The sequence below is a fragment of the Heliangelus exortis genome, chromosome 3 (genome assembly GCF_036169615.1).
Source record: "Heliangelus exortis chromosome 3, bHelExo1.hap1, whole genome shotgun sequence".
Lineage (NCBI taxonomy): Eukaryota > Metazoa > Chordata > Aves > Apodiformes > Trochilidae > Heliangelus > Heliangelus exortis.
Window position 1 is genome coordinate 103,173,702 of NC_092424.1, and position 24,752 is coordinate 103,198,453.

At 40.4% G+C, this 24,752-nt stretch overlaps 1 protein-coding gene across 7 annotated transcripts in view; it reads left to right on the forward strand.

Moving 5' to 3' along the window:
* Window positions 1–14,173: 14,173 nt before the first annotated feature.
* The window catches only part of VSNL1 (visinin like 1), a 92,073-nt gene continuing 81,494 nt past the window's right edge, over window positions 14,174–24,752 (forward strand). The window contains exons 1-2 of one of the 7 annotated variants that reach the window (XM_071741980.1): window positions 14,174–14,363; window positions 14,938–15,076. The gene's annotated coding sequence lies outside the window, so the exon portion shown is untranslated. Of the gene's footprint in view, window positions 14,364–14,937; window positions 15,077–15,197; window positions 15,410–17,450; window positions 17,610–24,752 lie in introns of those variants that run through there. The other 6 variants (XM_071741981.1, XM_071741983.1, XM_071741982.1 and 3 more) reach the window with 6 other exon arrangements.

A 24,752-nucleotide genomic window follows, 5' to 3' on the forward strand; every position in this document is an offset into this window, starting at 1 on the left:
CAGCAGTGTGCCCAGGTGGCCAAGAAGGCCAATGGCATCCTGGCCTGAATCAGCAACAGTGTGGTCAGCAGGTCCAGGGAAGGGATTCTTCCCCTGTGCTCAGCCCTGGTGAGGCCACAGCTTGATTCCTGTGTCCAGTTCTGGGCCCCTCAGTTCAGGAAGGAGATTGAGGTGCTGGAGTGGGTCCAAAGGAGGGCAACCAGGCTAGTGAAGGGACTCCAGCACAAGTCCTGTGAGGAAGGGTTGAGGGAGCTGGGGGTGTTCAGTCTGGAGAAGAGGAGGCTCAGGGGAGACCTCATCACTCTCTACAACTCCCTGAAAGGAGGTTGGAGCCAGGTGGGAGTTGGTCTCTTTTCCCAGGCAACTCTCAGCAAGACAAGAGGGCACGGTCTTAAGTTGTGCCAGGGGAGGTTTAGGTTGGATATTAGAAAGAATTTCTTTATTGAGAGGGTGGTCAGACATTGGAATGGGCTGCCCAAGGAAGTGGTGGATTCTCCGTCCCTGGAGACATTTAAAAAGAGACTGGATGTGGCACTCAGTGCCATGGTCTAGTAACCGTGGCAGTAGTGGATCAAGGGTTGGACTTGATGACCTCAGAGGTCCTTTCCAACCCAGCCAATTCTATGATTCTATGATTCTATGATCATGGGTGATCTACTGCCACCACCTGTGACTCCTTGAACACTTCCATCAGTGCTGCCTCCGTACAATCCTAAACATCCACTGGACTGACTACATGACCAGTGTCACTGTCCTTGAACAGGCAGGGGTCACCAGTATTGAGGCCATGATACTGAGGATGCAGCTGTGCTTGGCAGGGCACGTCTCCAGGGTGGAGGATCACTGCCTCCCTAAGATTGTGCTCTATGCTGAACTTGCCACCGGTAGCCACTACACGGGAGCCCCAGAGAGCAGATACAAGGACTCCCTGAAACAATCCTTCATCTTTGGCCATATTGACTGCCATCAGTGCTCCACTCTGGCCTCCAGTTGGGAGACATGGGGAAACACCATCCATGGGTATCCATGGAGACACACAATCCATAATGCTGCTGCCTCCTTTGAGAACACACAGAGAATCAGTCTCGAGGAGAAAAGACAGCACAGAAAGAGCGGTGCCTTGGCTGGGCTGCCCCCTCACAGGACACTTTCTGCTGGGCCTTTTGCAGCCACACTGCCTGTCCCACATTGGCCTCATCAGCCATCAGCACACTTGCAGCAAATGTGGGGAGAGCCCTTTTGAAATCTTTGCTCATGAAGCCAAACCATGATGATGATGAACCTATGTGTTTCCTGTCAATTTTTTAAAGTCTACAGATGTCATGGCTATTAATATAAATAATGTAGGTAGAGGCTGGTTCCTGGTTTTCCAAACACTGGAAGTGATTAAACATCTCAACTACAGAAAACAGGGTTCTCCTAGTTCTCACTTTTTACCCCAAAATATAATTTATTATCATCATGTCAACATGAAAACTTTTTTATAATCTATGGATTACATTTGTATAATGTCAATCATACAGTTTCTTTGCATTTAGGAAACTGATTCTTATGTTTGGTTTTTAGGTTGCAAAGAGGCACATTTAGGACATCTAGATGAGGCACATTAGAATGTTCAGTAATATGCTGATTAAAGTACTGGATCCTCACTTTTTATGACATAGTTTGTATAACAGGGCATTTAAAAACTGGCTTTTCATTCATTTGTTATGGAGCTATTAGGAGTTGGTTATGGCTTATTGTGAATACTTTACAATATAGTTAAAATGATGACTAATACATGAATGATGCAAACAGTGTTGACAAAGCTGAAACTCACTTAACAGAGGAGCACAAAAGAAGGATACTGTCAGTTGTATTTGAGGAAACTGCAGGTTATAATGATGAATGCTGATAATGGCTGATAATCAAAATAAAAATATTCATCCTGGTGGAAGCACAACTCACAATTACCTGTTCAATAGCATCACTGAGATCATCTTGCATAACATTTGTAAGGTGAAACCAAGTTAACCTAAAATGTTTTATCCAAGTTCATTTTAAACATTTAAAAAATGGCACTTTCCTCTTAACAACTTTTAAAGTTATCTTATTCTGAATGGCATTCTCTAATTACAACAACATATATAAAATACTGTAGATCAAGATGGTGGCATGTAAGACTGTAAAAAATAGGAAAAATTGGTAATATGATATGGTAAGCATGGAAGTAATGATGAAGAATGTTCTGGGAACAGTAATACGAGCAATACTCTAGTTGTTAAAAATAAATAAATAAATAAATAAACATATTTCAAAATATATTTTTATCTTTAGGAAGGCAAGTGTGTAGAATGTTAGGCACTGATTCTGCAACATAAAACCAATACAGAATCCTTTCTTTTCATTTCTTTAAAGCTTCAGCAGTCATATAATAAGTTAAAATAGTAACAATCACTGCCTTTTTCTAGCTATCTTGAAAAATATAGCAGCCCTTTGTTCATATAGTTTCATGCCTAAGATGCTTTCTGACATACTCCACAATGTCAGTGTAGCCACAGTGTTAGTTTATACACCTATATTTATTTACAAAAATCTTCCTCTCCACAGAAAAACACTTGAAGGAGGAATAACCACCTAAAGCAGTGCAGGCTGGATGGGTGTATACTCCTCTGTGACCCCAGGCTTTCCTGACACTGCTGTAAATTGCAAGAGCTTTGCCTCTGTCTTCAGCAAGCCCCAGGAATCAGGCACAAGGTACAGGTAGGCCGGCTATTCCTCTCCACTACTTCACAGCATGCAGTGATTTGATATAGCTGAAGGTCAACACTATAAATGAGACATCCTAGCAACTGGTAAATGGTTTCCACACTGACTGCTTGCTAGAACAACTGCTAGACTATGTTGATTTAATAAGCATTTTCTTTTTAAATCCAGCAATTATCCTTTCTAATCTATTTTCCTATATTCAGGTGTTGCTAACTTGAAAGAGACACAGAATTTCAGTAATACTCATGGTATGAATAGAGATCAGTTAATAATTTTCATCGAAATCTCCCTTGTAAATGCTTTTGACAGCCTTAGGAAAAAAAAAGGGGAGAAAAGAAAAAAGGACATTATGGCTGGAGGGAAAAGAAATTGAAGCAAGGTCTCTTGGATCCATAAATCTAGTAAAAATTTAATGTTCTTTTTTCAATAATATGAATCAGAAATCTGTGTTCAATAAAAGCCTTCAGGCAGAAAATATTATTTAAGAACATGGAGTTTTTTCTTGTGGTTCGTGCTGAAGAGCTGTAAAAATCAGATAGCTCCCTGCCTGGCCCAATCTCACACACAGTCAACTACCAACATATGACATGAGAAAGATTGCAGGCATTACTTTCTTATAAAGTACCATGTAAATCATCAGCATCATTGTCTTATAAATGATATATCAATGACACATAGATCGTTTTAATACTTGTATAAAATTTGTATATATTATTTTATATCATATTTATGTATATTTAAACAATTTAATAAAAAATGAAGTCTTACGTGTAGACACAGGTATACATTAAAAAATTATACATTAAAAAATGACAGGCAGGTCTGTACAAAACCCCTACATTTAACACCCATTTTGACTATACATAGAAATTTAGAATAGACTGAAAACGAGGAAAGAAAGCTGATAAAATCATAGAATCATAGAATAGGCTGGGTTGGAAGGGACCTCAGAGATCATCGAGTCCAACCCTTGATTAACTACCGCTGCAGTTACCAGACCATGGCACTGAGTGCCACATCCAGTCTCTTTTTAAATGTCTCCAGGGATGAAGAGTCCACTACCTCCCTGGGCAGCCCGTTCCAATGTCTGATCACCCTTTCCATGAAAAAATTCTTTCTAATATCCAATCTGAACTTCCCCCGGCACAATTTAAGACCATGCCCTCTTGTCTTACTGAGAGTTGCCTGGGAAAAGAGACCAACCCCCCCCTGTCTCCAGCCTCCTTTCAGGGAGTTGTAGAGAGTGATGAGGTCTCCCCTGAGCCTCCTGTTCTCCAGGCTGAACAGCCCCAGCTCCCTCAGCCTCTCCTCATAGGATCTGTGAGGATCTATGCAAAAAGATCTATGCATCTATGAAAGCATCTATGAAACAGCTCAGATGTCCTGATAGCCATCAACAAATTGGTAAAAGGAACATTCTTTTCACAAGGCTAAAAAAAAAACATAATACCACCCAGCTGTGTAGCAAATTACCACCTATTATTTAAAAGTTAAATGTCCGGTGTGGGAGACTCTCACCTAGATGGTGATTTGTCTGAATCTCTAGGACAAAAATGATGTCTTACCATGTAGTTCTGTCTCACCCCACTACAGAGAGTGTAAAATGATTTGCAGCAACAGTCATTCCCTTACAATAACTATGAAATTAGCTACAATTATTTCCACCTAAAATGATGAATGATCACCAAGCTGTATACAAGAAGTAAATCTGCAATTAACCTATTACCTGTTTCTTACTGCTCTTATCTAAAGATAATATGAAAACCAGAGTACCACTTAACAGATCATGAGACTCAAATGGACTGGATATCCCCATGTTTTCTAGAAGGCATTATGTCTGAAGAAGAGGAAATACAATCAAAATCAATGCAAATTCAACAGTGAATCAACTGGATAAGCAGTGTAGATCCCACAGACTTGAGCACCAGCACTGCCATTTTTACAGTTAATGATATTTCTTATCAATCTGGAAACTACAGGGTGCTTTTTATGTAGCCTATTTTAGCCACCTGCACCTAAGCTAACCACACAAGGTTCCCTTTATAGACAGTGGGAAAAAATAGGCACTTTTGGGCTGACATTGAATCTCAAGTGTTTTAGATGCTTAGGAATAGATCAACCATTAAAAATAGCTATTTATTTTAATTCATTATACTGGCAACACAGTGTGGCTGAATTGTAGGGGGCTACTCCAGTCTCTAAATCTGGTTAAGTGAATCTTAGCTAACATGTTCATAATTAGATGTTAATCACTGGAGAAGTTTGTAAAATATTGCTTCAGAAAAGGCTGGAGAGAAAATTATTATTATCAATAATAATAATGTGACAAAATATTGTGTTATGAACTGCATTGCAGAATGCAACATCATGAACTCTAAATGGTTTTGTGTACAGGAAGCAGTTGGACCAGTGGGTAAATAAATCTGGATTCAGGGATGTATTAGCATGACTGACCTATTGCTGGAACCTCTGAAAGCTCATTCAGGATTGGGTGTCTTTATCCTGGGCAGCATTATGAAGCACACGCATCTTTTGACCAACACTATTCTTTTCTTGATGGTTAACCAATAGTTAAGCTGTCACTTTTACCACAATGCAAGCTCAGCAGGATCACAGAGAGAAACATTACCTTCACTGAGACTGATGCTTATAACAGACACTTAGGCTGAGCCACCTGGGCTTCCTCTTGGATTTCTAAATTGTGGATGCCCACTGAGTTGCTCTACTTGGGAAGAAAGGAGCAGAATATGTTCTGCATTTACCAGCAGACACTTCTTCAGAGTAAAAGGAATGAGAAACTGCCTCCCTCCTCTGTCTTGCCCCTTCATAAGAAAAATAGTTAAGAGCACAGGAATTGTATATTGTAATTGGTCTCTGGAAAGGTTAAAGTACTGAAGAAATGTGAAAAAGGAAATATCTTACCTATGGGCACCAGATCTACCATACACATTGTAGTGTGCATGTACTTAATATGATGAATCTTGGTTTAACAACACATGCCAAAGTACAGTACAACAACAGGAACAGGTTTAAATAGGTTTGCTGTGTTCATAGAGATCAATTCTTCTTTAGTTATTTGTTACTTATGCTCACAAATTTTTAACTGGGAAGATATTAGCTCTTTTGACTTAGACCAGCCTTCAGAGTAAACCATTTTCCTTGTAAAATTGTATTCAAAATTATCCAAAGCAATAGATAACAAGCATATTGTAGAAACATTTTTTAGCTGCTCATCTAACACTTCTGATCTGGAGAGACAAATTCCTGCTCAAAAACTTAGGACTGTTTGGTCTAATAACATTACATTAAGTAAAATAAACTCAGCATTTCCCTAGATATTGTTAAATCTGAAGAAAAGATATTATAAATAATGGTGAGTTAAAATATCTAGTCCAGGGGCTCTATTAGTTTTTGTGTTTATTAAAACTCATCCAACTCAATATTGCTTTCCTTGCTGTTCACGCTGTGGTACAATGTTATATTACAATATTCAATTAGCAGCAGCCTGCAGTCATATAATAATGAGCTAGGGGCAATCTTTTTTTTTTTTTTTCCACACTGAGTTGATTTTAAATTAATTTTAACTTTTTCCATGTTTTTTGGTTCACCTCCCAGATTACAAACACTGATGCCTTGCTATTGATCAAAACAGCACCTGGCAACGATGCTGACCAGTAATTTAGATATCATGTAGAAAATATTAATGGGTACAAAAATACTGATCTACAAAGAATCTGAGAATTAGAGGAAGGTCAATTATACAGTCTATAGTATTGTTTAATATGAAATAAAATACCAAGTTATAGCAGATGAATAAAAATTCATGCTTGAGATGAACACCATTTTATGCATATAGAAAACATTTTTTACTTCTATAATATACCTACTTTGAATAACCTAACAAGTATATGGAATAATGCATGATTTTTTTTCATTAATCTCCAGATACTTAGATGTCTCAGGCAACTACAGAGTAATAAACATAGCTAGAAAAGTTGATAATGCTTATTTGAGAGAACTGTTCTGCAAAGAATCTGATGCATTTGTTTGAGTGCCCTGGCTTGAAGTCTGTACTGCTGCAGAACTATTTGTTTATGACAGCCATGCCAGACTGTTCCCCTTTGACTTAGGTTGCTTTTCTCTCTATGTTAAACAAAACAGAAAGGCAAGTAAAAATACTGAGATTCTCTTTCACTTAAATAAGATAAAAAGCCACATTTGAAATTTAAAATATAATATGCACATAGCTACCCTCTCCTAATTTTTTTGTGCAACCCTCCTTGTCTGGCAGCAACCAGCCATTCTGGAAGAGGGCTTGTGCCCCAGTTAACAGGCTACTCAATGCAGCAGAGAGCAGATTCCAGGGATGAAGGAGAAAGCAGGGATGCAGGAATGGTCAGACAGGCATCTGAAAGGGAAGACAGAACAGATGGCAATCTAACAATACAGACTAACCACAGGGCTTCAAAAGGGAGTGAAGTTTACTCAGAAAGGCTCAAGGAAGCATAAAGCCTTCATAATAGTGTCTGATGTTGGGATAAATCATCTAGGATAGTTCTCACAGGTTTTCAAGATCTAAGAGTTTTAGGAGGCAGGTTCTGGGAAAAGCACCTCTCCTCACACTTCTCCATCAAATATAATAATCCATCAGCACATGAATACCCTGGGTGCTCCCAGAATTCTGAGACAAGTCTCTAGATTCCTGCAGCAAGCACACATAACGATGGGATATGCTACAGAAAAGTTGGTTATAACCTTAAGAGTGTTTTGTAGCTTTTTTTTTTTTTTTTTTTTTGCTTTTATTACACAGAGGAGAATGAAAATCAGTACAGTTATCTCACTATTGATGATTTTTAATTTTTAAAAATGTTTATATGATGTATTTTTACAAATATCTCTAAAATTACATTTTAAGTTATTTCAAATTTATATGCTGATATTATACAGGTTGCTTTCACTGTGAAAATACATTTTTCACCACTGAATTGGAAATACAGTGGGGTTCTGTATTAATGCTATGGGTGAATATTTTTTCAAATATCTAAAGCATAGTTAACTGTGGAACTCATTGCAATGGGAAGTTATAGAAACCACAGATGTAAATTACTTACTAATGACAGATTCATCACTAAGAGGCTCATCAATCATAGAATTATAGAATACCTGGGGTTGGAAGAAACCTTTACAGATCATCCAGTTCTACTTCCCCTGCAGTGAGGAGGGACATCTTCATCTAGATCAGTTTGCTCAGAGCCTTGTCTAACCTAATCTTCAGGTTTACCAAGGATGGTTACCAGCTCCCTGGGCAACCTGTGACAGTCTTTCACCACCCTCATTTTAAAAAGAATCTTCTTATATCTAGTCTAAATCTGCATTTTTAAAATGTAAAGCCCTCACCCCTTGTCCTATAGCAATAAGCTGTGCTAAAATATTTGTCCCCATCTTTCTTATAAGCCCCCCTTAAGAACCAGAAAGTCACAATAAGAGTGAGAGTCCCCAGAGTCTTCTCTTTTCCAGGCTGAATAATCCCAACTTTCAGCCTTTCCTGGTAAGAGGGGTGTTCCAACACCCCTTTTGTGACCTAACAATGCTGCTTAAGTGTCCTGGTCCAAATGGAGTAGACCCCTGAGTGTGAAACTAGTAAAAAGGAAAGTGTTCTCATAAAAGACACATTTAGCAAGTGCTTCGTTTTAATAAGCTTTTCCTAAGCTGATGTTTCTGATCAAGTGCTCTGACCAGGTACCAGACTAGATGCTGTGTGATGTATTTTGGGGAGAGAAGGAGCAGCATGATTTTGATAAATAGAGAACCTGGAAATTAGGAAGGTACAAGCAGAGGACTGGCACTTATTTTAGAGGTTAACAGATACAGAAAAGGGATGACCTCATATAAAAGATGAAAAGACTTAATTGCAAATTAATTTAAGAAATATTTTTTCAGTGTTTTGTTTAACATGTCCTTTCTCTGATGAGCACCTCTATTGGTTTTGTTTTTCTTTTATGCCTAGTAGTCTACTTTCTGAGATGTAGCACTACATCCAGCTTTTGTGATTATGGTCCAAAAGTGCTGATTCACTGCAGTTTTCTCAAACCAAATTATATTTAAAAGTATTACTTCTGAAATAAAGACATGATGAGAAGTCATCATGTCTCATAGTACAGTTCAAATGTCCACCAAGATCCGAGTACATTTTGTCCACAAGCAAGCAACTAATCTTGCTGCAGCTTTTATTCTCCATCTACTTTACCTGCCACTTTTCAGTAAAAAATACACGCATATCACAGTGTAGGAGTGTATTATTAATCATATGTATTGCAAAAATAATAGTAAAAATAATGACAAAAATGCAAGCAAACTGAGTAAGATATCCACTTTCCAAAGAATGTTAGGCAACTTTTTTTTATTGTGTTTTGGAAAAACTCAGTATTTCATCATTAATAAATCTGCTAACATATCTGAAAATTTGTGGCCTTCTCCTTCCTTCATTATTTATTAATATTTTTGTTATTTATTAATATTATTTATTAATATTTCTACAGCTGCCCTCCAATTTTTTTGCATGCCACCATTATAATATTTTAGCTAAGGACAATCACATGTAGCTCAAACAAGCAAACAAACCCCACACTTCATGACCGTTTGGACTTCATGACATTATTTTGTATTTGTAAGAGATCTGCCTTGAGCTAAAAGACAGAGGAAAGCATGATGATGTATTTAGGACATTTGTAGAATGCTTCTAAGTTTTGTAATTCCTATTCTTCTAAACATCCGTTGTTTACTTGAAGCTTATATTTCTCAGGTCCAGAATATCAACCTTTTGTTTCCACTTGAGCAAATGCCTCATTTAAGAACAACTGGAACAGCTTCTGTGAGGAACAGGCTACTGTTTGTAGCCTGTGAAATCTGGGCTCATTCAGTTTAGCTTTAGACATTTTATTTAAGTGCTTGAACTTAAATATATATTTTTTTGATTGACTTTTGGTAGTCAGGTTCCTGGTCTGAGTCACCATGTTAGGGTTATTTTTAATTTTTATTGACACCAGAACAATGCAAGGAAATAAGCAAGTAATTTATCTATCAAACTTAGCTATCTAAAGTTAGGTGTTGCATGTACTCTTCAGTTGTGACTGTATTATACAACATCAGAGATGAAGTTACATAAATGGTATTTTCTTTACAGTCGTTCCATGAATCTGAGAAATTGAAGACTACTAAATAATCTCATTAATAAAAAGATGGAATTGTAAAATATTTGGCTTGACACAAACAAAAGTGATCTGCATACATAAAATAATTACATCTTATAAAGAAGAAAAATTGGATTTATTAGTAAAGTAAGTACATTTTGTTTTATCTATATTCTTAGGGGCATTATCTAAAAATTAATGAGAGATGAATGGGAAAGATAATACATTTACATAAAAATTTAATTTCGTATCATTATAAATAGCACATTAAAGCAACAAGATAATCTATAGTCATTTTGAAACTGATAATCTCAGTCACAGCCATTGTTTGCTGCTGTGTATCAAGAATCTCACCCTTTCCCAACTGCAGTGTGTTGCAGCAGCTTCATTTAATCAGAAAGCCTTGAAGCAGCTCCCTTCTGCCAATCCTTGCAGCCGCATTGCTGCTTCCAGCTCCCTGTGTCACAGACAAGTGTATTTCAGTGTGCAGGAACTGCATGAGAGGCACACAGAAGGGAGAAAGGAACAAATTCCCTCAAAAGACTTGGCAGATCATAAAGTGTAAAGCTAGAGATGTAGATAGACCTAAATTACTTCTCCTTTATTCTCCTAAAATATATACGTAAAAATATCCTTAGCAGGTCTTAAGCATAAAAGAGAGAGGGGAAAATGCAGCCCCTGAAATGCTGTTCTGCAATTAAATTGGTGTCTGTAAAACAGGAGGTCATGCTACAGAGGAAAATAAGAAATCTCATTACTAGTAAGCCACCTGCTGAGATAGTGACTCCTCTCAGAGACTACTGTGCCTTGTAATATTGAATTCACTGCTCTGGAGCAAAGGAAGGAGAGAAAAAAAGAAGAGGAAGATCCTCGATTTCATTAGATTTTGAATTTCTCTCTGGAGATGCCTACCTATCTCCCTTGGCAAGATCAGAGACTTAGGGCATCACTAGCCTTCTTTCAAAGGCATAAGCAGAACATTTAGGATTCAAAGCCTAAAGGAGACCCATGTAAGCCATGGCAGACTGTAAAAGGAACATGTACCTACATTTTGTGCTATTCATTCATGTGCTAAGAACTCCTATATTAGCACTGTTCATTCTGATGCTGAAATAAAAAATATACACTAAAGAGAAAACTTTGGGTCAGATCCTGACTCTGTTTAAATTGCTGTAGCTCCATTATGAGCAATCTGTTCTTAAGGCTCAAAAACATTTAAAGCTGCTAAGTGCCAACAATTAGCTTCATTTGCAAAACTCAAAGAACTGAATAGCTAGAAAATGAAAAATCATTGTTTTCCATTACAATTATTTATAACGTAAAGAAGTGTAGCAGCTCTAATTCTCCACAGTCTAAAATACAATATTAGCATTTACATAGATTAAAATTGAATGTTAAGTGGCTGAAAATGCCAATGGTCTGAACTGGTAAACTTGCACATGCAGCTAACAACAGCCTTCAGGTGTAGGAGACCACAGCATAACAGCACAATTGCTGATAATGTCATTATAACTTTTTTAGTGATAACCCTATATGTGGCTAGTAGGGGACATTTATTAAATTGCTGACTTACAGCAAATTGAATTTTCTTCATGAGCATTTTGGACTAAGCAAACCTAGATGTGGAGGTTTTATACATATATTTACTTTTCAAATGGGATTTGGAAAAGTTAAAACTATCACATTGTTATTGTGATATAGTACATTAAAAATAAGAAAAAATTTTCTATAATAATTCCTCAGAGTGCTTCTTTTTTAACATTTGAATATAGATGATACTTTGAATATACTTTATTTAATATTTATCTATTTACATTTTGAAATTCAACCCATATTTTTTGCTTTCAGAGGGCAAGAAAATGCTCAGCACCTTTCTGAAAAGTATGACCCTTGATAATATTGATTAGCATGCCATCTCTAAGTGCCAGTCACTCAGCAGACAACCCTCGGCAAGCTTTCAACCACCTGACTGAGAGATACTGTTAACTGATAGCTATTAAAGAATGAAAAGGCAGCAAAACTCAAGTAAGACACCAAAAAAGTACCTGGTCTTGTAGCCAGCACAGAGCTCACACTCCCATAGCTACACCACTGCCACTGGAAGAGTTACCAAGCTGAGATGAAGTCAGGCAGTAACTGCAGGATGGACACAATCAGAACAGGTCACACAGAATTAATGTTGCACTGTAAAGGTAGAAGATAAACTTGCCAAGAATTGAATGAGAGATAAAAAATACAAGGGGACAATGTGGTTAAAACTTATCAAGGAGATACCACAGCACTGTAAATTGCATTATGCTAACGATTGTTATTAATGATCTGTCAGGCACAGCAAGCAATGAAGTAGCAAAACAAAAAGATGACAGAAAATAATTTAAATTAATCAGAACACATAAAACAGGAATCCCAGAGATACCCAGTGAAGTGAATCACCTCATAGCTGTTTGTGCTATGGGTTGAACCAACCTAAATTTTTAGCATTCTCAGGCTGCATTTTTGCACACATAGAAAATCAAAACATGATCTGAGGAAGACGAATGCTATTGGAAATCCCAAAAGAGAATAAAATCATAAAATTATTGTCTTATGGCAAATGAAATAAATCTGGGTGTAAAATTACTCATTTTTGCTTATCATACAGATAACTAATGAATTGTCTACAGCAGCAAAATGAAAATACTGTACCTTCATGTGCATTTGTATGATACCTAACACTTCAGTTCAAGGTATAATTTACTACTTTGGGCATTTCAACAATAAACTAAAACCTGTTACCACCTATTATGTATTATACATTTTGAAAATGGTGTGTTTTGTTTTTCTGAAATACTGAGTACCAAGACAAGAATGAGCATAGGTCCATTTACTCTTTCTATATATGCCATTATTTTGACCTCCTTCCACCTCCTTGCTGCATCCACCTGCTTCCACTGGAGTTATGCTTAGGCCATGCTAAATGTGCATCATAGAATCATAGAATTAGCTGGGTTGGAAGGGATCTCAGAGATCATCAACTCCAACCCTTGATCCACTACTGCTGCAGCTCCCAGACCATGGCACTGAGTGCCACATCCAGTCTCTTTTTAAATATCTCCAGGGACGGAGAATCCACTGCTTCCCTGGGCAGCCCATTCCAATGGCTGATCACCCTCTCAATAAAGAAATTCTTTCTAATATCCAACCTAAACCTCCCCTGGCACAACTTGAGACCGTGCCCTCTTGTCTTGCTGAGAGTTGCCTGGGAAAAGAGACCAACCCCCCCCTGGCTCCAACCTCCTTTCAGGGAGTTGTAGAGAGTGATGAGGTCTCCTCTGAGCCTCCTCTTCTCCAGGCTGAACAGCCCCAGCTCCCTCAGCCTCTCCTCATAGGATCTGTGCTCGAGTCCTTTCACCAGCCTGGTTGCCCTAGTTGCATAATTTATGTATTGTTAACAGTCAGTGACAGAATTTGCCATGCATGAAAGTAAACTTTTTATGTATGTCTGTGCCTGAGAAGGGGCCTAACAATTTGATTCACCCTGTGCAATGCCAACATCTTTACTCCTACCCTCATCTTTACTCCTACCAGAACAGCAACTACAACAATGACAGTAAACAGTGGTGAAGGGTTGACAACGTCGCTTGGATTATACATGGGAATGCGGGATCAGATGGTTTTACATCCAAGGGCTGAACAATGTTACACCAGCATGAACTTCCACGATATTGTGCAGATCTTGTGGAGCAGAGCCACCAGTGCAAGCAGAGCCTGCACTGCCAGCTGATGGCTCTACCTTGGCCTTCAGGTGGCTCCACGCGTGGGATCCAAGCGGTCCCGCACCCACAGCATCCCGCTCTGGCACGGTCCCCACGCAGCACGGCGCCCGCAGGCAATCCCATGCTTGGACAGCAAAGCCGCCAACCCAGGCGCGACCCGCAGGGTGCGGACACATCCCCGCACGTTCACGAGGCCCTGGGACAGAGCCGGGACGGCCCGGGCAGCCCGACCACGGGCGTTTTCCTCGAGTCACCGGCAGCGACACCGCGGTCACGCCGCTGAGGCGGCGGCGGCGGCAGCCCCGACCCCCGCAAGGGGGGTTCCGCCGTCCCGGGCCTTCCGCACCCGACAACGCAACCTCCGCACCCCTCCCGGCGCCACCGCCCCCCTCATCACGCTCCCCTCCCTCGCGCCCGCGGCGGGCGCATGCGCGGGGCGGCGCGTGCGCGGGGCGGTGCGCGGGGCGGCGGCGGTCTGCAGTGCGGGGCGGGCGGGCGGCGCGCGGGGTGGAGCGGGGGCGCGCGCGGCGGCGGCGGGGAGTGAGGTGCGGCGCGGCGCGAGCGGCGGGCGGGCGCGCAGCGAGGCGCCGTCCCTGCGGCCCCAGCACCCCAGCGGGACCCCGCGGCCCAGCGCCCTCCTCCGCACCGCGGGCAGCTCTCGGCCCCCTCTGTAAGTGCGCCTCGGGTACCGCCGGGGATACGCCGCGGGGGTGCTGCGGGATCGACACCCGCCCTCCGGGCTTGGTGCGGGCGGGAATCTCCCCGGGTGCCCCCGCCGGGCGGCGAGGTTGGGAGGGACGAGGGGCTGCCTGGGGGTTGCCCCGTGCGGGGCTTTTCCTCCCGGGCAGAGTCTGCGGGATGGAGGCGCGGCAGGGCTGAGGCGGGGGCTGCTGGGGGCGGTGTGGTCAGCGCGGCCGGTCCTTCCTTCGCGCCCGGGGATCGTCGTCCTCTCCGGGAAAGTTGATGTGCGCGGTTGGTCTTCGCTGCTCCGTGTGCGGGAGTTGCCGTTTCGCGGGCGAGGTGGAGGGAAATCGTGTCCGCAGCGATTTGCCGTGAAGTGTTGCGAGATCGGAGACCGAATCCCGCATCGATCTGGATATAAATACCGACAACATCAAAAGGAAGCATTCATTGATCGGTCGCTTAATAATTTGCGCTTGGAAATGTTTTGGTGGAAGTGGGAGTCTTTGGCGTTCTTGTTCTTTTGAAAAAAGATAGCGAAAAGGTCGTTATTTTTTTTCCAGTGGGGAAAAACAACGACTAACAAAAAAAGACCGTGTGAAGCCGAAGAGCAAGAGCAGTCCTCGCAAGGTCATCACACCCAGTGGGAAGGCAGAAGTGCTCCCCATCCTTGCGATCGCTTTATTGATATTCTTACTACCTGTAAGAGATTATATTTTTTTGTTCGTTTTTACTTTACTGTTTCGTACTTGTTTAACGTGAGAGGTGTTTGCAGGGTGAACCTGGGGTTGCATCGAGGCGCGGGTGCGCTCGCCTCGCCCCTCCGGCGGGGAAGGTGCGGGTGGTGGTGCCGCTCTCCCGCTGTGTGCTTGGGCATCAGCTTGAGCGAAAATGGAGGTGGGAGGAGATAACAAAAGCTGGTGGGCGATCCCTGTCATTTCCCACACGAAGGCGTGAGAAGGAGGAGGGAAAGGAGACGGCAAGAGAGAGAATTTCATTTCCCGAGATCAAAACAAAAGGAGAAGCAGGCAAATCGTGAGCAGTCGTGGGGGAAAACGAGGCGTTTTCCGCGCTGACCCCAGCGGAGAGGAGCGCGGGGGTGTGCGTGGCCGCGGAAGGAGGGAAGAAGGGAGGGATGGAGGGAGCACGGGAGGGGGGCAGCGCGGCTGGCGCAAATTTGCGCGCAAACATCACTTGAAAAAGAGTTGTCGGCCCCCGCGGTTCTGTGTTGAGGGAGGGTATGAGGAGAGAGACATGCCTGGGGGGGGGCTTCTCCCTTCTCACCCTCTATGTTTTGGGGGACTTCTAAGACCCTTGCGGGAAGGGTGGGATCCCGGTGGTGCGGTGCCGGGGAAGCGCTTCTCCTGAGCATGAGGGGCCCGCGCCGGGACACAGGAGCTCGGGGCAGTGCGGGATCCCCCCCAGTGCTTCCACTTCGCTACCCCTGCACTGTGGGTCCCTCCGCCCCGCGCCGTCCCCCGCTCCTCGTTGGTTTTCGCGGGATCGCCGCCGGGTTCCCCGGTGTAAAAGCATTACCTCCTCCCCCCGGGGGTGTCCCCAGACCTTGGAGTCCCACTGTCCCCACCAGGGAATGCCGGCCCCTCCCCCCCAGTGCGAGAGCTTCCTTCCCTGCACGAAGCCACCTGCGAGGCTCCCCCACACCATTTCTGCATCCTGTCCCCGACTCCTTAAGTGTTTCTTCTGCTGGGATGTCCCCGTGTCCCTTCCCCATCTGCTCTCCCTGCCTTGCCCCAGCCTGGGTTTGCTGCTGTGGCCCCTGGCTTGGGGAGAAGCTGTCGGAAATTGGGTGGGGGGGTGGCTGGAGAGGCGGGGGGCGGGGAACCCAATCTTATGCAACTGGAGACCCCTGCATCCCCGCCCCCGAGGAGTCCGTTCAGGGGCTTTTCGGAGGTGGAACGGGGGTCTCTGCCTTCCCAGGGTAGGGAGCAGGAGCCCGGGGCAGTCGGAGCTGCCGCCCGCTGCGGAGGTACTTCGGGGGGAACCGCGCTCCCAAATCCCGCATCTCCCGAAACGGTGCGGCAAAGTCGGGGGGGGGGGGGGGGCGGGCGGGCGACGATTGCCTACACCACCAGGCTTTTCTTCTGACAAGCCGTGCAGATAACAGGGTAATTAAAAAAAACCCCAAACCTCTACCCTCTTCATTAGAACTGAAATGTGATTGCTTGCACGCCAGAGCCTTAGCCAATTAACAGATGTCTAAATGTGTGAATAAATTCTGTGGGTTTGTACAGAAGATGTTAATATAACACGTGTTTAAAGATACAGGTACTTCTCCACACTTCTGTTCGCAAAACATTTTTTAGCAATATTTTGCAGTAGGTGCCTCTGTGGATAGAATTCCCTTCCTCCAGATCTAAGAAAGTTCAGCTGGTAGGGGTACCATCACCTCTATAAAGAAGAAAAATATGCACATATTATTATTCAGAATGTGAGAAGGGAAAGAATCCTCACATTCATAGAGAAATAAATGTCTTTGCAAATTACATATTCACCAGACCTTTCAGAAAACATGCTTACTAGCAGTTTGTTTCTATGACACGTTCTCAGACTACTACCCTTTTCCTTGACAGAATGCCTCTGTTCATTTAAGAACAGCAGTTTACTGAAGTCTTTCGGTACAGTGTTAGAACAGCACTATCCATTTAAAGTTTGTGGACTGCAATCAATTTTAATTAAAACTTTACATTTTGCTTCTCCATTCAAGGAAAGTGTAAAGTAGTCTGGGCTAATGCTGCTGTCAAAGAAAAATAAGGAAATGTATCCTAATCTTCATGATACATTATTCCTTCCTTTTAGCTAAGGACTGAATCCTTATCCTGTTGGGCTCAAAAGGAATTTAGCCCCAAACTTTTCTGACCTAAAACTGCAATATTGAATCGTTTTTCTAGTTTGCCCTCTCTTCTTGCCCCATACAAATGCATACCCCTACGTAGAATGACACTACTGATTTTCCACTGGTTTGGAATGCCTCGTGTTCTGGAACATGTGGCTGGTGACAGCCCATCAGTGATGTCGTTGGGGGAGGTCTGCTCAGCCTGCCACAGCATTACGTAACCTCAGCACCGCAGAGCCGGTGCCAGAGATGTCCCCACTGCTCTCAGTTGTGTTGTACAGTTCCCTGTGTCCACTGCTCTCGTGAAATACACCCGAAGAGTCATATCTGAAAACAGGCTGTATCATCAACCAGAAGAAAAATTAATCTTTGGACAGAGTGGTAAGGCAAAGTTGAACTATGGGGCGAGATGGGGTAGGGCAGAACAAGTGGCTGTGGATTCAGGTTCAAGGAATCAGGCTGGCTGAGTAGGATGGAAATGATGCAATGAAGGTGGCTTGGATGCTGTTTGGAAAAGGCGCCATATGTGCAACCAGGTGCAAGGTCTGCTGACTGCAGCATGTCTGGGGATCCCAGCGTGCCTTCCAGCACAGCACTTCTTGAGGGTGTGAGGGATAGGCTGCAGTACTATGCTCTCACAACTCCACTTCTCCACCTTTCAGTGTGTTGGGGTGGCACATAGCTCTCTTGATTTTTATTTTTTCTTTTTCTGTTTGTACTCTCAATATTGCTGAGGCAGGATTGAAAACTGGGAATGCAGATTCCTTCTAACAAACGAATATGGTGAACTTCGTTGTGGGAGCTTCCATAATTGTTTCTTTCTCGAGCTGTTGTCCTGTTTCTGTTTTTCAGTTTTGAAATTCTAATTTTAACATCTGGCTGCACTGTGCATCCCTGTGGTTTTTGTATTGTACCAGTGCTTCACACCCACGTTTCGTTTATTTAATTCTTTAAATTTTGCAGTTTCCTGTGGATTTCCAGAAGTTTATGTCACTTGGGCAAATAGTGGTGGCCTATTCTCTAATTGTGAATTATACAGCAATGTAGAGCAATTGAAATTAGATCTTGAAAATTTGAAATATGATAGGTAAATTTGGTTTTAAGGTACTTAGAACTGAAACACATCGCATTTACCATGCAAATTTATGCTCCTTGACTGTGATGTCAAACATTCTCTCCATTGGTTTTCATTCTTCTTTTTTTTCTATGCATATGGTTTTACTAGTGTGAATTTGGACTAAATACCCTTTGTCATTAGAATGGTCTAAAAGGAAGCTTGTTGCATAGTGGTTTTGTTTGTCAATGGATTCTTTGCTTCCCTCTATTTTTTTCTGACACTAACAGAGGAGAGTAGCCACATGGCCTTCCTTCATTATTCCTGTTCTTTTTGACTTCACTGTAATGAATCTGGGCCATTCAATCTGTTCCCATTTTCTTGTGGGTCCACATTACTTGCATTCCTGTGCCTTTTGCCATACATCCTTTGCCTTCTTTCTTCTGAGTGTAATTTTGTTTCTCCTCTGATCTTTGTTCTTTTGACCAGTTATCTTCTACACTGCTCATTTTCCTTAATCTTTGAGAAAGTTCATGGCTTACTCTGCACCTTCTCTACATGGCATGGCTGAAAGCATTGCCTGAGACACAACTGCAGTGTGATTAGGGAAGGGAATGTAGTGCTGTAAGATGTAAGGACCCATGCCAGGGAGGCACTTACTTACCTCAGCTTCAGTTCTCATAGAATCATAGAATCATAGAATTGTCTGGGTTGGAAGGGACCTCTGAGATCATCAACTCCAACCCTTGGTCCACAACCGCCGTGGTTACCAGACCATGGCACTAAGTGCCACATCTTTATCATCATCTTTATTCATACAATGGGAGAATATTACCCTTTAAATTTCATACTGTTGCTCTGAGAGTAATGGCTATAATCCTTTTCAAAGATAATAAAACATGATAAAAAATGTACTAGTTCATGGAATACAAAATCTCTGGGTAGTGCTTCAAATCCAAATTGCTTTTTAAGTTATGATTTATGTTGCTAAGAATTAATCTGTATTTTTTTCAATTTTTGTTTTAAAATTTACTTAGAAATTATCCACAGGGTCTCTGCTTTCAGGAGGTTTTTGACATTTAGATATGAATATGCCCCAGAGGACAATAATGCATGTGTAGGAAATCAAGGCAGATTACTAGAGATAGTCTTATAGCTGAAAGTTGTAAAAAGTAAGTGGTTTCAACAAGGTTGAAAGAGAAGGAAAAGAAAACCACTTGGTACTCAGTTTCACTGATGTGTTCATAAAAATACCAAGTTGGTTTTCGTTGTGATTATTTCCAGAGGGAAGGTAAAGATCAGAATATGTTTTGTACAATAACTTTCAAAACTATAGTTAATTGAAATAACTAGTGTCGTTTGGGAGCAAGATGACAAATGCATCTCTTGTTGACTTAAAAGTGATGTATTCTGGAATTAAAACCAAGGAAAAAGGGTATTGAATTATATATCCTATTGAAGATTTTCTGCCTGTAACAAACCAGTCACATTTTCAATTCCAGAGTACACGTTTAGCAGAATATATTATGGTTTCCCAAATGTCGCTATTTCAAAAGAGCTAGAGTTTGATATATTCTTGAGTTCGTCAACAACTTACAATTTTTTAAGCCATGAGAAGTGGTAATTTGAGGTAATCAAATGCTCTTTTAAGATAATAAAATAATTTCCTACTAGGAAAATAGGGAATTTCAAATTCACTTTCTTTATCATCACAAAGCCATTTGAGGAATAATATCCACACAGTCAGCATTACAAGGCTTTAAATTGGGAAAAACAAGCTGTAATGATTTTCATAGTTTTTACACTAATATATAAAAGACAGTAAACTGTTTGATTAAAATAACCTCTGATCACTTTTGACCCACTGCCAATTTATTTTTTTTTTTAATTGATGATTTCAGACAAGTTTTTAGGCAGCTCCACTGTAGTTTATTAAATACCAGAAGGTATTTTTACCCATTTTATCCATTTCTTGTTCACTACCACACATTCTCAAAATTAATTGATTAAAAGAATAAAAATATGAGATATGTGATTTTTTTTTTCTTACTGAGATGTTTCCATAGATAGGCATAACAAAATAGTGGATTTTTGTGTTGATCTTCCAATAAGATGAATCAACTGATGGGATTACCATAGTTGTCAAACTTTGCTGAAGAATACAGTGTCAGCACTGTACGAGTAGAGATACTCAAGAAGTAAAGAGCTCAAGAGGAAAACAAGCTGTTACTGTTATTTAGAGTTTTTATACTAATAAATATAAGGCTATAAACATTTTGTTGAAAATTATTTCAACTGGATTTAAAAATTAGCTTTAACATTTTTTTTACTTGTATCTAAATAAAAAGTTGTGCTCTAGAGATGAAAGCTTTCAAATTCATGAGTGTTTAACTCCATAAGAGATAATAATGAGAATTTTAGCAGAGTCTAACATTTGACTCAGTGGTACTTCCATCTAGACTTCTGTTCATGAGCCAGATGTGTGTAAAGTATCTGTGAGATGATTTCAGTATCTAAAAATAATTTCACAAAGGCAATATGTTATTGGAAGTTTTTTTATTTATTTAATAAAAGATTAATGTTTCACTAAGTAGAAAATATTTTTACTCAAAAGTAGATACTAAATTTGCTATAAATAGAATTAACTGGCGGTGAGGAGAGCTGAATATTGTCCTCTTTGTGGACTACGTTTGAGAATATCTTTGTATTTAATTAAACTTTATTCAGAATGGAGTCCTAAAATTAGAACATCTTGTTTATAAAAGCTCTTAGAATACAGCATATTTCTGTGTACTCTTATCTGCTATATTTAGAAAGACAAAGTAACCGAAGACTCCTAGAGAATGAAATTTGATATATTAGTAGTTTAAATTAAAATGCCTTTGGTTTTTAATAGCAGTTGATATACATAGGGAAAAAAGGTGATCTTGAGAAGTTAGTAAAAATGAACATTTGACACGGCCTTAGCCCTGAAATTGAAATTGGCTTACATAATGGATAACACTACAAGAAATTATTCATGCAAGTATGGCCAATATTCAGCACATATTCAGCCTGTAGTGCTATAATTCATATGCTTTTGATAAAATAGTATACCGTACTGTTTTGAAGTAATAATTTTTCATTTTAAAGCAGCATTTTTTTCAAGTGATACAAATGAGTACCGACATTCTTGAAAGGTCTTGAAATACCTGTCTTCAGTTTCCTGAGAAGGAATTTTAGCTTGATACGTAAAATATTGGATTATACCGAATGTTTTATTGTGAACCAGACTGATTTATACAAAAGGACTGTATTTTCAATTGCCCTGTAGCAAAGTTTGACCTGCATTTTTCACAAGGGATTGTTTTGCATCTGACTTGGCTATGTTGGTATTCTTGGATCTGATCAAATGAACTGCATTGTAAGGTCAAAGGGTACTCTGATATCTGTTCCAGTGGTCTTGGCATCTGGTCCTTGGCATCCATACTAAATGAGAAAATTAGAAGATGAGCATGCTTTCTGGTCTTGAAATCAGAATGTTTGATGTCCCTTCCATCCCAAACCATTCTGTGAGTTCACAGGTCAACTTTCAATGGAAGTTGTAGTATGCCAGAGTGAAGAAAGTCTTATCTTATTACATCTTCCATATTAAGTATCCTTAAGTGGGAAGAGTCAAAGAACCACAAACTGTTTTCCCCATATAAGTACCTAAAATATGCCTGCCTTCTGTCAATGAATCTCCATGATAGAACTTTATTTCTGAAATTCCAGAGTGTTTAAGAGAAGTAGATACTAAGGCTTTATTTTCCTCCTCAGGTATGGTAAGTAGATCCCAAAGTAGCATTTGTAATTCTTCACTGTAGTTTTGTTTACAAGAGCTGTTTCTCACTGTGTACATACTGAGTGAGTGCTTAGCTGTTTAATTCAATGGCTATTTCTTATTTATTTTCATTCTCATCTAGGGAAATGGGAGGGTTGGAAGGGGTTGTGGTTCTTTGTATTTTTCTGTACCTGCTGCTAAGAGGTGTGACTGAAACACAGATCAATAAGTAATAGCAGTTTCTACATGGTTTAAGAAATGAACATTGCTTCTCAGGTTTTCCCACTTGGTTATCTGAGAATGTAATCCTGATGTGTCAGCAGGTGACTAACTCTGCCTTGTGTCTTACCTCATCCTTTAGCTTTTACTCATCCCTTTTTTGCCTCTACCTCTTACTCTGCTTTCTCTCTTCTCTGATTCTGTTCCAACAGTCTCTTGTTGCCTAAGAATCTCCCTCTCCTTAGCAATACCTGGCTGTGCACCTTCACTCAGTGGATACTTTCTTTATCTTGCATTTTAACTGTGCCGGCTTTTTTTTGTTTGTTTGTTGTTTGTTTGTGTTTTTTTTTTAAACTGTGAGCTATGTAAAACAAAGATCTGGGAGTATGTATATTTTATAGTATATATATATATATATATATATATGTTATAGTGCTATCATGGTAAATATTTTTATTAAAATTTTAGCAACATAGAAGTTGTAAATACAACCTGTGCAGAAAGATAAGGTGCAGTTCAGGGACTTCATGGAGTGACTTGAACCAATCCATGTCTGATAGCAGTGGCTGAGTCCATCTCCAGCAAAGCTCTATTTAGGATACATTTATTCTACAGTCAGTATATTGTGAATGACGTATGCAGACATACTCAAGCTATCCCTAAACTGGGTATATGATGTACCTGCAGCAACCCAGACACAGCAGTGCAGTGCTCAGCATGGCTTGTCTACTCAGGGCTTCATCCTCTGTGTGCATACCCAGGAATCTCTAAACTGCTGTTTTCAAAGAGCAGCCATTAAGAAGTCACAGCACATCTGTGTGAACAGATGTTGAATACAGCTGTATTCTTTCTGTGTGTCTCTGCCTTGTCCATTGAATCACTCTCTTCAGTGCCCAAACTCTCTGTCTCTTAGGTCAAGGCCCAATACGTGGCTTCTTGCAAATTTGTGCAGTAGGACTGAAGGTTATGTAAGTCTTAATTATTTTTTCTTGGGGGGGTTGTGTAATGTCAGGATAGGAAAATGTAGGAGACTGAAAATTTTAAAATTATTTAGCATAACGTATTCTGTGTTTTTTATTTCTACATACTGTTATTAATGGTCCTTCAATCAGTATATACGTACCATGTAATGCCTTCACATGTATATATGTTATTAATTAGTTTAACAAAATCTGTTCATTTGAGTTCTTCAGTCACAAAGCAATTTGCTTTCTTTAGACAAGAATGAACTAGAGGACTGTTTGGAAGTTAATTGCTCTTACTCATGAGACTTTAGTACCTACTTCAAATATTTTTCACTGAATAGAGATTTTTTCCATCATATACAACTATAAAAATTATAAATAGAAGTAAACAATTTAACAAGGTTCTGAAATGTTGCATGAGAAATCCTTTTAAAATATAAAATAATAAATTAATTCATATTTTGGTATTGGACAGTCCTATCATTGCTTCATATGGCTGTTGTTTTAATTAAAGAAATAATCCTACAACTTCTGCTTAAAGTATGTGAAAAATAACTATGTCAAACTATGACTTGAGTTTTGGTGGATGTTTTATATTTCATGGTCTGGTAAGATACTTTGAAAATTCTGCTTTCTTCCATGTAAATAGCAGTGTTCCAATATATGCCTCATTTCAGCTGTATGCATCTCCCTGTTGCCAACAGGAGTGTATTAGTGATGACCAATAACAATACATCAGTGTCAGATCATCTCCAGATAAAAGAAATAGTTCATGAAATGCTCAAGGTTGTTTTGGGATTGTATGTAACAGAGATATCTGGAGACTGTAGAGCTGAGTGTTTCACAGCAAGCCCAGCCATTTGCTGTTGTAAGCACTGGTGTACTCAGAAGGGCTTCACATCTGAAGCTGTGCAAGGCAACGAACATATTTTGTCTTCACATCTGCATTTTGTCACTCAGAGTAGTAATTTATGAGATTACTGACTCTGATAAGACCTACACGGCAGCCATTAGCTATTTCAATCTTGTATTTTTGTTTTCCACTGAAAAACCCTTCAAGAAATCTGCAGGAATTGGCAGTTTCTCATTGAATGATCGAACATAATGGTATCACTCTAGACACTTGAATAAAATGTCTAGACACTCTAGACATTTCTATAAATGTTGAATCTAGGAGAATAAATAAAAAAAAAATAAGGGACCAAAGTCACACAAGTTGCAGTGACAAAATCACTGCATGACGACCATGCTGTGATAATTTGCTGTGGTGCAGAATTTCAAATTAGAGGGGTTGAGGTCTGGTTGTACAGCAAAAAGAAATGTGTGGCATCAGTGGACGGTGGTTTCAGCAGCAATGTTGACAAGCACAGACATCAGGAACTATTTAGGAGCAAATGGAAGGACAACTTGATGGTATTTCATTATTACAAGTACCCATAGAGTTGAACATGAACTGGAAATTTATATATTTTTTAATCAATCCC